The sequence below is a fragment of the Ursus americanus genome, chromosome 17 (genome assembly GCF_024610735.1).
Source record: "Ursus americanus isolate L20-20 chromosome 17, mUrsAme1.1.p, whole genome shotgun sequence".
Lineage (NCBI taxonomy): Eukaryota > Metazoa > Chordata > Mammalia > Carnivora > Ursidae > Ursus > Ursus americanus.
The window spans coordinates 54,967,692-54,979,398 of record NC_142143.1 but is presented as its reverse complement, the minus strand read 5'-3'; the positions used below and the strand labels follow the sequence as shown (position 1 = coordinate 54,979,398).

The 11,707-nt window shown below is 50.3% G+C and overlaps 1 long non-coding RNA gene across 2 annotated transcripts; it reads left to right on the top strand.

Annotated features, from left to right (window-relative positions):
- The first annotated feature begins 20 nt into the window (after window positions 1-20).
- Window positions 21-8,984, top strand: LOC148108688 (uncharacterized). 2 transcript variants are annotated; one of them, XR_015727209.1, is made up of 3 exons: window positions 21-220; window positions 3,958-4,288; window positions 5,073-8,984. It is a non-coding gene; the product is annotated as an uncharacterized LOC148108688 (long non-coding RNA). The 2 variants fall into 2 exon arrangements; XR_015727208.1 differs by lacking the exon at window positions 5,073-8,984 and adding an exon at window positions 803-880 and having other exon boundaries at window positions 3,958-4,474.
- The last annotated feature ends 2,723 nt before the right edge of the window (window positions 8,985-11,707 follow it).

The window sequence follows — 11,707 nt, the reverse complement described above, 5'->3', positions numbered from 1 at the left end:
CTCGGAGAAAAGGGGCGTGGCCCCTCCTTACTATGCGGTGCGAGGACCCAACAACATTCCAGTCGCTACGGCCACGCCCCCGGGCCACTCCCCCCTCGCCCGGCTAAGGCCTCCCAGTCTCCTCGGCCACACCCCCTTCCCAACTACTTAAAAGGACACTCCAAAGCTCACGTTTCCCTACTCGGTGCTGGTGTGTTCACGTCCGTGCATCTCTTCTCGGGTAAGGTGGAATGGCTCCGCCCTTCGGGTAACCAGGGCAAGCTGCGAATCCTAACCCAGGTCCGGCCAGGATGGGAGGGTTTGGGGCAGTTTTCTTACTTCCTGCTTGGCTCCTCGAATCGTGGACCCACAGTTTCACATAAAAGTACAACCATTGAATCTCGAAAGGGATGTGGGTGGGGGCGGACTCGGGACCCCAGAATATCAGAACTGGAACTGACCTCGGGATGGTCTGACCTACAGTTCAAATGAGACATGAGTCGCAGGGCTTTGCTCAGAGCCACTCACTCCTTCCCATTCAGGGCTTACCTCCTTCCCGCCCCCTTCCCCTGTAGTCCCAGCCTCAGATGAGATGGCTTGAGATCTTTAAGGGAAGAGCTTTTGCTCGAGGGACTCAATGCTGCCCTCCCTCTTTGCTCTTAGGCCTCAGGCACACCCCCCCGCCCCCCGCTATGGCTCCTGGACTTCCAAGGCTTTAGGTGAGGAATATACACACACATTTGCTCCCAAGAAGTGAGAGTTCCACAGAGGCAAGTTTCAGCTCAGTATCAGGCGCTTTCTAGTGAGCTACATCTGTCCACAGGTGACATGGGCTGCCTTCGGAGGAAGGGAACTGTTCAAGCCTGGCAGGAGTGATGTAGAGTGAGACTGCACTCACAAGGTGACTTCTCAGCTACTTCCAACCCAAATAGTCAATGATTTAATGGAACTTACCTACCAAGGAAGGGGCTTCCAGAGAGTCAGGACTTCTCTGGTACCCGGCAAGGGGGAGCGGCTGATGGCCTTCCCTCTGCAGTTTCCATTGCCTAACTTACACCAGGCCTCACTGGGGGTGGGGGGGTGGGGGGGGAAGTAGGTCACATCTTAAATCTCCAGGTACCGTCAAATACCTGTCCCCCCCATGGTCCCTTCTTCGTGAAGACAGGGGAGGTTGTGATGTGTATCAGCCTGTGTGCCTTAGTAGTGCTCATGCGTGCCTGGTTCTTCTGTTCCTACACACATACACGAAGCCTTTTTATATAACACCATATTAATGGAAATACTGTTCTTCCAAAATGAAAGCTGTTACAGAAGATCTGAATGATGCTTATGTAACTTTAAAAACTGAGTTTGGGTAGATCTTAATTCATTAACGGAAGGGGAAAGGGAGGAGTTCTTTTTTCTTTTTTTAAGACTATTTGAGAGAGAGGGAGGGAAAGAGCACACAAGCAGGGTGAGGAGCAGAGGGAGAGGGACAAGCAGACTCCGGGGCTGAGTTTGGAGCCTGATGCAGGGGCTCGATCTCACGACCCTGAGATCATAACCTGAGCCAAAATCAAGAGTGGAACACTTAATGGGATACTTCAATGTCCGAATGGAGCCACCCAGGTGCCCCAGGGAGGCATTCTTACGTATTTATCTCCCCTCATTGTTAAAAGATCACTAAACCAATAGGATTCTTAAAGGTAAATCTTCAATAGTCAGGGTGTGTGTGTGGGGGGGCCTTTTTGGGCCCTTCTCCCTGCCCCTTTGCAAGGTAGTTGGGTTGGAATGGTAGGAGGAAGAGTGCAGGCAGGAGCTGAGAATTGAGGATTGAGAGACACTGCTACCCCAGCTCTGTAGTGGTGGGCAGGACACTCCATCTCTCCAGGCTTCTGTTTCTTCATCCATGGAGACAGTCCCTCCCCCATTTATAGTTTACAAAGTACTTTCACATACACTCTCTGTCTCATTTAACCTCTCATTTCTTTGAGGCTGACAGAGCAATTTTATGCCCATTTTGTCAATGAGGAACAGGGTCTGGAAAGGCTAATCGACTTACCTAAGGTCTCACAAGCTTATTAGGAGGTGGAGGCAGGACTAGAATTTATCTTTAGACTTCTAAGACTAGAACTCTCGAACCTTTCCCATAGTCCTTTCCTATGTATAGAATGGAGGAAATACTAGAACCTCGTCACCATCTTTTCTTGCTAAGAACTCTAATTGCATCACCTCCTCTGGGAAGCCCTCCCAGATACCCAATCTCACATCAGGGCTTTATAGCCTTCTACACACTCTCTTAGAGTGCTTAACATTTTGCTCTGCAACTGGCAGTTTGCTTATTGGCTTCCCAAGCAGAAGATGGATTGAAATTATTGAGACTAATGAATTATGTATTATTTATTAGTGTGTCTCTTGTACCTAGCGTGTTGCCTGTCACAGGGCAGGCAGCCTTATGTGTTTGGTGTATGAGTCTGACTCTATGTCTTAACCAGTGCTCTTTTGACCAGGAGTTCAGAGATCCATAGCAAGAAACACATTTCATATTATAAGATAACTAAAACAAGTTTCGTGGAACTGTATTTACCCTTGCTATGTACATGCGCTCTGATATTTTCTTTTCTTTTTTTTTTTTGATATTTTCTTTTTTAAGAGTACAAGCTTTTTTTTTTTTTTAAGATTTATTTATTTATTCGAGGGAAAGAAAGAAGGAGGGCATGCATGTTGGGGGGGTGGGGAGCGGGGGCAGAGGAGAGACCCTTCAAGCAGACTCCCCACTGAGCACAGAGCCCATCTCTGGGCTCCATCTCACAACCCATGAGATCATGACCTGAGCCGAAACCCAGAGTCAGACTTAACTGACTGGGACACCCAGGCACCCCCTGATATTTTCTATTGTATTATATTTCATGTTTTCAAGGTGCTGGCCATGATGTCCTAAATTGATTTCATGACCCACTACTAAGGTAGTGACTTATAATCGGAACATCACTGCTTTCATCTCCCATCTGTTGTAGAGGCCTTCTCCGCATAGGGCCTAGCTGTCCCTAAGAGAGGCAGAGGAGACGGCACTCAAGTACCCATTGTTCAAGGTCAAAGCAAGGTTCATGTATACGAAAGTAGACAGAAGCCCTTCCAAGACTACAGAGAGGCACAAGGGGGCAAATAGAATCCAGGGTGGGGGCGGCAGATGAGGGAAGGTCCCTGAGAGTCCTGGTGGGAAACTTTGTGCCTTCAGAAATCGAAAGGTAGGGGCGCCTGGGTGGCTCAGTCGTTAAGCATCTGCCTTCGGCTCAGGGCGTGATCCTGGCGTTCCGGGATCAAGCCCCACATCAGGCTCCTCTGCTGGGATCCTGCTTCTTCCTCTCCCACTCCCCCTGCCTGTGCTCCCTCTCTCGCTGGCTGTCTCTCTCTGTCTAATAAATAAATAAAAATAAATCTTAAAAAAAAAAAAAGAAATGGAAAGGTAGAGTCAGCTTTCCTGGAGCCCGGAACCCCCAAACACAGGCCATGGGTCTCTTCCTGCTCTGCTCCTAGATTATAGGTCTCCACCCGAGAAAGCTCGAGGTTACAGGGGTGGTGGAAGCGGAAGGTAGGTGGACAGTCCCACTTCTGCCTAAAACAGCCTCTTCAGTAACCTCCTGCCTCGAGGCCCGGGGCCGTTGCTGGCTGTGTGACTTCGGGTAGGCTGTTTAATTAGGTTTGAGGGTGACAGCTGAAGCCAGGGCTCTCTGGGCCTGACATCTCTCCCAAGAGAAAGCTCACCTACCTGCTTCATCCCTTTGCCTCATCCTTCCCTCACCTGGAGGGCTGGTGAGAGGCAGTAGGAAAACAGAAGCACCCCCCCCCAACCCCGTCCCCATGACCACCAACTGCCAGAATATTGGGGTGGTGAGGGTGGGGCTCAAAGGAGCAGCTGTCTCCGTCTGTCTGTTGTAGCTGCTCGAGTTGGACCCGGTGTTCCTTTTTTTTTAAAGATCTTATTTATTTATTCGACAGAGACAGCCAGCGAGAGAGGGAACACAAGCAGGGGGAGTGGGAGAGGAAGAAGCAGGCTCTCAGCAGAGGAGCCCGATGTGGGACTCGATCCCAGAACGCCAGGATCACGCCCTGAGCCGAAGGCAGAAGCTTAACGACTGTGCCACCCAGGTTGCCCTGGACCCGGTGTTCCTAAGCCAAGCTTTGGGCAAGGGAAATAGAGCTGGAGGGGCTTCCTCCCAGGGCGATACATGCCGCTGCAGAACGCTGCCCCTTTCACCACAGAAAGTCAACACAGGGTTGGGCCACGGGAGACCTTTCATGACCTTCTGATGTCACTGAAATGTTCCATGTAAAAAAATGTTTATTCTTACTGCAAACGGAACACATCCATTTTCTTGGTTTCTCTGATTGTCCCTGCAGAGTCTCAGTTCCATTTGGAATTATAACTGGGAAGGTGGGGTCTCCGTGCCGGGGTTCCAGAGCCCTGTGCCCTCCTGTCACAAGGCTTGTTCAGGCCTGTCCTGGCTGCTCAGGGCAAGGTCCTGAGGGGGTGGTGGGGTGGGGTGGGTCGGGTTGAGGGGACAGGGGAGTGAACAGTTGGTGGCAGCGCCAGATACTGGGGACTGGGGAGGAGCTAAGGGGGGAGTTATAGCCTCTCTGTCGAACAGCCTGGGACATCTGGGGCCTCAGATTTGGGGAGACGCATGCTGCAAGGTGCAGGCACGCTGATCATTCGAACCTACCACCTAGTTACTTAACCTTTGACTGCCTTCCTCAGGTTAAAACGGGGGTAACCCTCGCACCTTCTTCATAGGTGATCGTGAGAGTTAAATGAGACGATATGAGAAGAGTTAGTGCCTGAACCACCGGCAGGCCTTCGGAACTATTACTCTCGCCACCAGCAACCTTCCCTCCAGGCCTGTTCCTTCTGCCTCGGCCCAGTTCCCCAAGCTAGAAGCCTGCGGTCACCCAAGACTCTTCCTCCCGGCTCACGTCCACCCCCAATCAGTCCTCAGGACCGGGGACTCTTCCCCTCCCAAGCGTTACTAGTCAGGCTTTTTCCTTCACATGCCCTTCTGCTACCTCAGGGGAGGCTGGCAACAGGTTCCTAACCAACCTCTCTCCTTCTCTAGGTCCCAAATTCAAATCCTAGCTCTCCTAGAAGATGCAGCTCTCATCCCGTCTGCGTGGAACTTTCAGGATGAAGCTCAGATGCTAGCTGGGCACAGATGGTCTCCAGGATCTGGCTCCTACTGGCTTACCTACCCCATCTTCTACAGCTTCCACACACCCACCCGTGCTTCTGTCCAGGGGAACCGAACACCTGTGGTTCTTTGACACCCTTTGCCTGTCTACTTTTGCACACACAGTTCTCTCTGCGTGGATGCCTTGCTTCCTCTCTGTGGCGGACTCCTCACCCTATCAAATACATTTCAATTGCCACTTCTTCCTCAAATCCACCCAGGTCTGTCTGAGATGCTTCTCTGTGCTCCTATCTTCATTCTGGTGGTTTTGGTTAACCCCCCAGTATAAGTTCCTTGAGGGCAGGTACTATCCCCCCCATGCCTCTCACTGAGCCTGGCACATAGTAGGCTCTGTTGGAGGCCAGTTCCAGTAGGCATCTTCCTTCTTGCTGTACTCCTGGGCACTGAGCCAGGAAGGCTGGGAGGCAGGATGCCAGCACCCTAGGCACTTTCTCTACCACCCAGAAAGTGGGAGTCCTGGACCCAGAGTGGAGCCTGAGAGCCTAGCCGGCAGCACAGACACCGGAGCCTACTCGGGAGTCCTGTCTGCCCGGAACTTTGGAAACTAGACTGAAGCCGATAAAGGCTTGGTGAAACCAACAGACACAGCTCCCCCCGGTAGTAAAGAGCTCGTTGGGTGGACGATCCTGCAGCAGGTGGACCCTAGACCTCCCCATCCCACGGTCAGTGTACTCTTTGGGGTGGGCGCGGGGACTCCCGCCCCCCTCAATCCAGGTTCCTCTCCGGCACAGCCTCCCCCTCTTCCCCATCACTTAGTCCTAGGTGGCCACGTGACCTGCGCCCCCAGCAGCCACTAACCGCCCGGCTCCAGCCCTTCTAAATAGGGAAGCTACTCGAGCAGATCGAGCTTCTGGGCCGCATTTACAGGTTCCTTAGACGAAGCCAGACCTCCTCCTTCCCTCGCTCCCCACCTGCCACCCCCAACGCCCACGGCTGGCGCCGTGGGAAAGGAAAGAAGGGGCCCCTCCTGTGCCCCACCCCCAGCCCTCCAGTCATTTCTCCCGGGTGCGGCCCCTCCCTCCACCGCCGCTCTGGCGGCCCCTCTGGGGGCACAGCTTGGGTCACCGCATTCCAACCCCCTGGCGGCCCTTTGAGGTCACGTGGCACGCGGGGGGTGGGGTGGCAGGATGCTCCTGACCCAGCTTTCCAGGGTTGCAGATTCTGGTCCCTTCTCCCCGGACCTAGTGTAGGCCAGATTCGCTCCTGCTTCTGGAGCCCTGGGAGGGATGCACAGCGGGTTTTTACCCTCCAGGGCCAACTGTGTGTCTGGCCCTTGCTGAGCACTCGGGCTTCTTACCTCTAGCTCTCGCTGCACCCCAGGCCCGGGCCGCATACTCTTCCTAGGGGAGGACGCCAGCAGGGAGTTACCAAGGCATGGCAGGCAGTTCAGAGGGCCGGAACCTTGGCTCTTGGCCTGCGAAGTGGACAGGGAGGCGGGAAGACTGGGTGGATCCAATCTCTTAGTTTAGGACTCTATCCTTGTCAGGCAGGCCAAGTGAGGAGCTAACTGTGTTCCCTCTGGTTAGCCTGGGTTCCAGACCTCTGAGAGCTGTACTTTGGGTCTAGGGATAGGGAGGGAGACTAAGAGGAGATTGCTTTCTTTCTGGGCTAGTCCCTGAGCTGCTTACTCCATTCTGGAGCCAACTCAGAGAGTTAGAAAGCCCTGTCCTAGAACTGACCCTGGTCACATCAGGGGGCCTTGGCTTCCTTTTGGGGTTGAGGTGGGAGTGAGTGGATGGGAAGGTGAGGTACCGGCCACAGCCACCCTGCTTGCGAGGTATGACCTTGTAGGAAGGAGAGTAGATGGTGAATGGAGATGGCAGAAGGGAGCCCTATTTTGGATGGAGGAAGAGGTCTGCATTTTTTTGGTGAATCATTAACTCACTTATTGAAATATTTATTGAGCCCTTACTAAATGTTGGGTCCTGCATTCAGCCATTTGCATAATCATTGACTTGCATAATCATCCTGTCCAGGGGCTACAGTGAGGAAGACAGGATTCCTGCCCTCATAGAGTTTACAGCCTTGTGGGAAAACCAAAGCGTAAGGGGTATTCACAGTGCTGAGAGCGTCAGTGGGGCAGAGGGGCGGTGGGAGAGAGGAGCACCCAGCCCCGATTAGGTGGGGAAGGAGGCTGGCTAAAGAGAAAGTGTCAGAGGCCTGAGGTATAACCATCCTTAATCTGTTGGGCTGAGAGAAGAGAAGGGAAGAATGAACAGCCTTCCAGGTAGAAGGCATAGTGCATGCAAAGTCCCAGAGGCACATTCTGGAAACCGCCAGTGAAGCAGGGTTGGCACACAGCCACTCGGTTGCTGGCTGACAAAAACAGGAGGCGATGGAGAGGTTGCATTTGGGAGAGGCAGAGGGCTGAACTGATAAAGAATGCCCCCAGGGAAGGTGCCCCTTGGAGTCCACGCAGGGTCCTGTGGGAGTGCGACAGTGGGGGATGTGACAGCTCCTTTTCTAGTTGCTCTATAAAATCAATATTTATTTTTATCAAGATACTACATACAGCTTAAAAAATCAAATAGTTCTAAAGGGCTGTAACAAAAACAGAAGTCCCCTGGCCTTTTTCCCACTCTTTATCCAACTCCCTAAGGGCAACCACTTTCAACTGTTTTAGCTGTTTCTTCTGGTATTTCCTTCCTTATTTCTAAGTAATCTATGCGCTACCATTCTGGATTCGGCCAGCTCATTTGCGGACTTCTCGTTTTGGTAGACGAGGATTTTGATTCTTGCTCCCCTCCTCCCCTGCCCCACCCCCTTGACGTTTAGATCATAATTTATGTTAAATCCATGCTCCGCGATTTCATTATTGACTTTGAAAATATTGTTTACTTTTGAGGCAAGTATTCTGGTTACATTTCCTCTTCTAATGTAACTTTTTGTTGTATGCTCTGTTTACATTTCCTTTCTTGTACAACTTTCTTGTTTTTCCTGGAGTTAATTGCCTCATTTTTTTCTTCGCTTGGTTTTCTTTGAATCTCTGGCTCTGTCTTCCCACACCCTTCAACAGTTCTGTAAAACGCCTTCTCAGTACAATTTTGCATATGGCCAAACCTGTCATATAATCTTACCGGTTCTGTTTTGTTTTTCCTTGGAGACATTTGTCCTGGGGAAACGCATCCTTCCGCTCTTCCCTGGATGCACTGCTCTCGAGGTCTGTAGCCTGTCACCCTCGGACTTCCCATTGCCAGTAGTTAAGAATTCCCTTTGCCCTTTTTCCTCTTTCAAGGACTCCGTGTCTTTCTTTCTGTTTCCTTCCTCGTTTGGATGAAACACATCCTCCAGTAGCTTCTCGAGGCAGTGCCTGGGAGGTGTAACATGTTAGAGACTTTTGCATACCTGAAATGGTTTCATTCCCACCCTCCCTTTTGCTTCAGAGCTTTGGCTGGGTATAGAATTTTAGGTTGAAAATCATTTTCCTTCAGAAATTTGAAGATATCGCTCCTTTGTCTTGCAGCTTCGAAAATTTTGCCGTTGAGAAGTTTCACGCTCTTTTGATTCCTGAGACTTTGAATTCATCTCCCTCCCCACCCTGGCTTTTAGGATTTTCTCTTTTATCTCTGCTATAGTAAAACATCATAAGGTATGGGTGTGGGTCATTTCTCCTGGCACTTGATAGGACTCTTTAACAGTGGTTTTCCGAGAGTAGTCCCCAGATAGCCGCGTCAGGATCGCCTGTGGGCACATGGTAGGTATCCATGCACATCGTGAGCCCCACCCCACGTCTAAGGAATAGAAACTCTGCTTAGGTCCGAGCAACCTATGGGGTGGTGGTGGTGTTACTGTTGTTTTATTGAGGGTAATTGACATATATATATGTCACACACATATAATTGACATGTTTTTTTTTTTTAAGATTATTTATTTATTTATTTGACAGAGAGACAGCCAGAGAGAGAGAGGGAACACAAGCAGGAGGAGTGGGAGAGGAAGAAGCAGGCCCCCAGCGGAGGAGCCTGATGTGGGGCTCGATCCCATAACGCCGGGATCACGCCCTGAGCCGAACGCAGACACCCAACGACTGAGCCACCCAGGCGCCCCTAATTGACATGTTATTGACATAGCATGATATTAGTTGCAGGGGTACAGCCTAATGGTGTGATATTTGTACACACCATGAAATGGTCACCACACTAAGTCTAGTCACCAGACACAGTTACACATTTTTTTCTTATGCTGAGAACTTTTAAGATCTACTCTCTTAGCAACTTTCAAATATGTGACACAGTATTATTAAGTGTGGTCACCCTGCTGTACATGTGTCCCTGCGACTTACTTGTTTTATAACTGGAAGTTTGTACCTCTTGACTCCCTTTACCCACTTGGCCCACTTTCACCTCCCGCCTCTGGCAGACACCAAGTGTGTTCTCTGTGTCTGTGAGCTTGGTTTTTTGTTTGTTGTTTAGATTTCATATATAAGTGAGATCAGACAGTATTTGTCTTTTTCTGTCTGATTTATTTCACTTAGCATTACGCCCTCAACGTGCAGCTATGTTGTCGCAGATGGCAAGATTTCCTTCTTTTTTATTGCTGAGTAATATTATATATTAATATATATATTTATACATATAATCTGTGTTTTAACAAGCCCTCCAGGTATTTTTGTGCATGCTAAGGTTTAAGAACCTCTGTTTTAACAACTTATATCTTTACTTCTGGGAATTTATTATTTCTTCAAAATGCAACTCTTATTATTTGGCTACTGGACTTCTTGGATTGATCCTTTATTTTTCTTATTATTTCTCTCTTATTGGCCATCTCTTTTTTCTATTTTCTGGGAGATTTTATTAATGTTATATTCCAGTCCATTTATTTACTAAGTATGTTGTCATGAACTTTTTTCCCTCTCCTTTCCTTTCCTTTTTTCTTTTCTTTTTCTTTTCTTTTCCTTTTCCCTTTCATTCTCTCTCTCTCTCTCTCTCTCATTTTCAAGAGTGCTTTCATGTTCCCTGTTTTTTGTTTCCTTTTCCTTTTGAATGGCTTCATGTTCTTGGTTCTCTGGACGCATGTAGTGTCTTCTCTCTGAGGATATTAATTTGAACTGTTCTCTCTATATTGTTTGTTTCCTCCAATTTCGCATGTTCTGTTGTTTTGATCTGTATCACATTGGAGACTTTGCATAGAGGTCTGGTCTTCCTTGGCCGTCCGTTCATACGGACGGGGTGGCACTGGGCACAGCTGGAAGTTCTCCACGTGGGCTCACGGTAGGGCAGTCAGGGGGCTGGCTGGGCTGTTTCACTGGGGAGCCCCCATCGTCAGTATCAGTGGCCCAGTTTGGTTTTTCCAGAGTAGGATCCTTTGGTGGAGTCTCCCGGTCGAAGGCTGTGAGGCCACCTGCGCAGAGTCGTGGGGCTGGGGGCAGCGTGCGAGCGGGGGGGGGGGGGGGGGGCAGCGCGTGGCTGGCTGCCTTTCGCTCTGCGTTTGTTCCCGCCCCTCCTTCCCACCGCCTCCCCCCCGGAAAGTTGAACATCTCCACAATCCATCTTCCTGTTTCCTGTGTGAGTGGGGAAGGGGACACAATAAGTCATTTGATTGTGTTGGGTACAGCTGACTTTTCTGACTATCGAATTGCTCTTGCTCTTTAAATAGATCTTTGAGCAGGCCCCCAGGTTTTAGACCCCCGTCTTCTAGTTTACTTGCAGCTTCCAGTGCCCAAGCTTCTCGGGGGTTCTGAGGGAAGAGACAGCTTGCTTCCTTTTTTTTTTTTTTTTTTTTTAAGATTTTTGAAATTTATTTGCAGTGGGGAGAGTACGATTAGGGTGGAGAGGGGCAGAGAGGGAGGGAGAAGCAGACTCCCCGCTGAGCAGAGAGCTGGCAGGACACTGCAGGGGGCTCCATCCCAGGACCCTGGGATCCTGACCTGAGCCCAAGGCAGACGCTTAACCAGCTGAGCCCCCCAGGCGCCCCATCAGCTTGCTTCTCCTGGGAATATGCCTCTGGACGTTTTGGGCCTGCCTTTCTTAGCCATTTGCCACTTTTGCATCCACTTTCTGTTTTCATACGATGTACTTTAGGATTTTAAATGTCTCCTAGTTTGGTTAAAGATGGAGTTTGGGTTTCTATTTCTTATTCTCCATGTCATTTTGGGGGGTTAATTTATGAGGGGAAAAAGGAGATGGGAAGAGCTTTGCTCCACCATCTTGTGACCAGCAGTCTGAGCCGTCTTCGTGAGGTAGAGAATAGTGATGTCTGTAACCAGCACTCCTGCTCCGGCTGACAAAGGGGGGGCGGGTTATCTGTAGGAGAAAGGTGAGCCGGGGGAAGAGGGGAGCTTCGGGAGCTTAGAAGAGCTGCTCTGGGAACTTGACTGGAAACCCGCCAGAGGTGACAAGGATTACTGGGGCCCAGGGAGGTCTAACTGAGGTGAGACAGTGAGAATCAGTGGAACAAGGATGGAGGTCGTGAGCAGTGGGGAGTAGGCCCCAGCTCACAGGAAGGACGTGAGAGGGGTGGGGGACATTCTAGAACCAGAGAAAGGGGCAGCAAAGTGGCTGGCT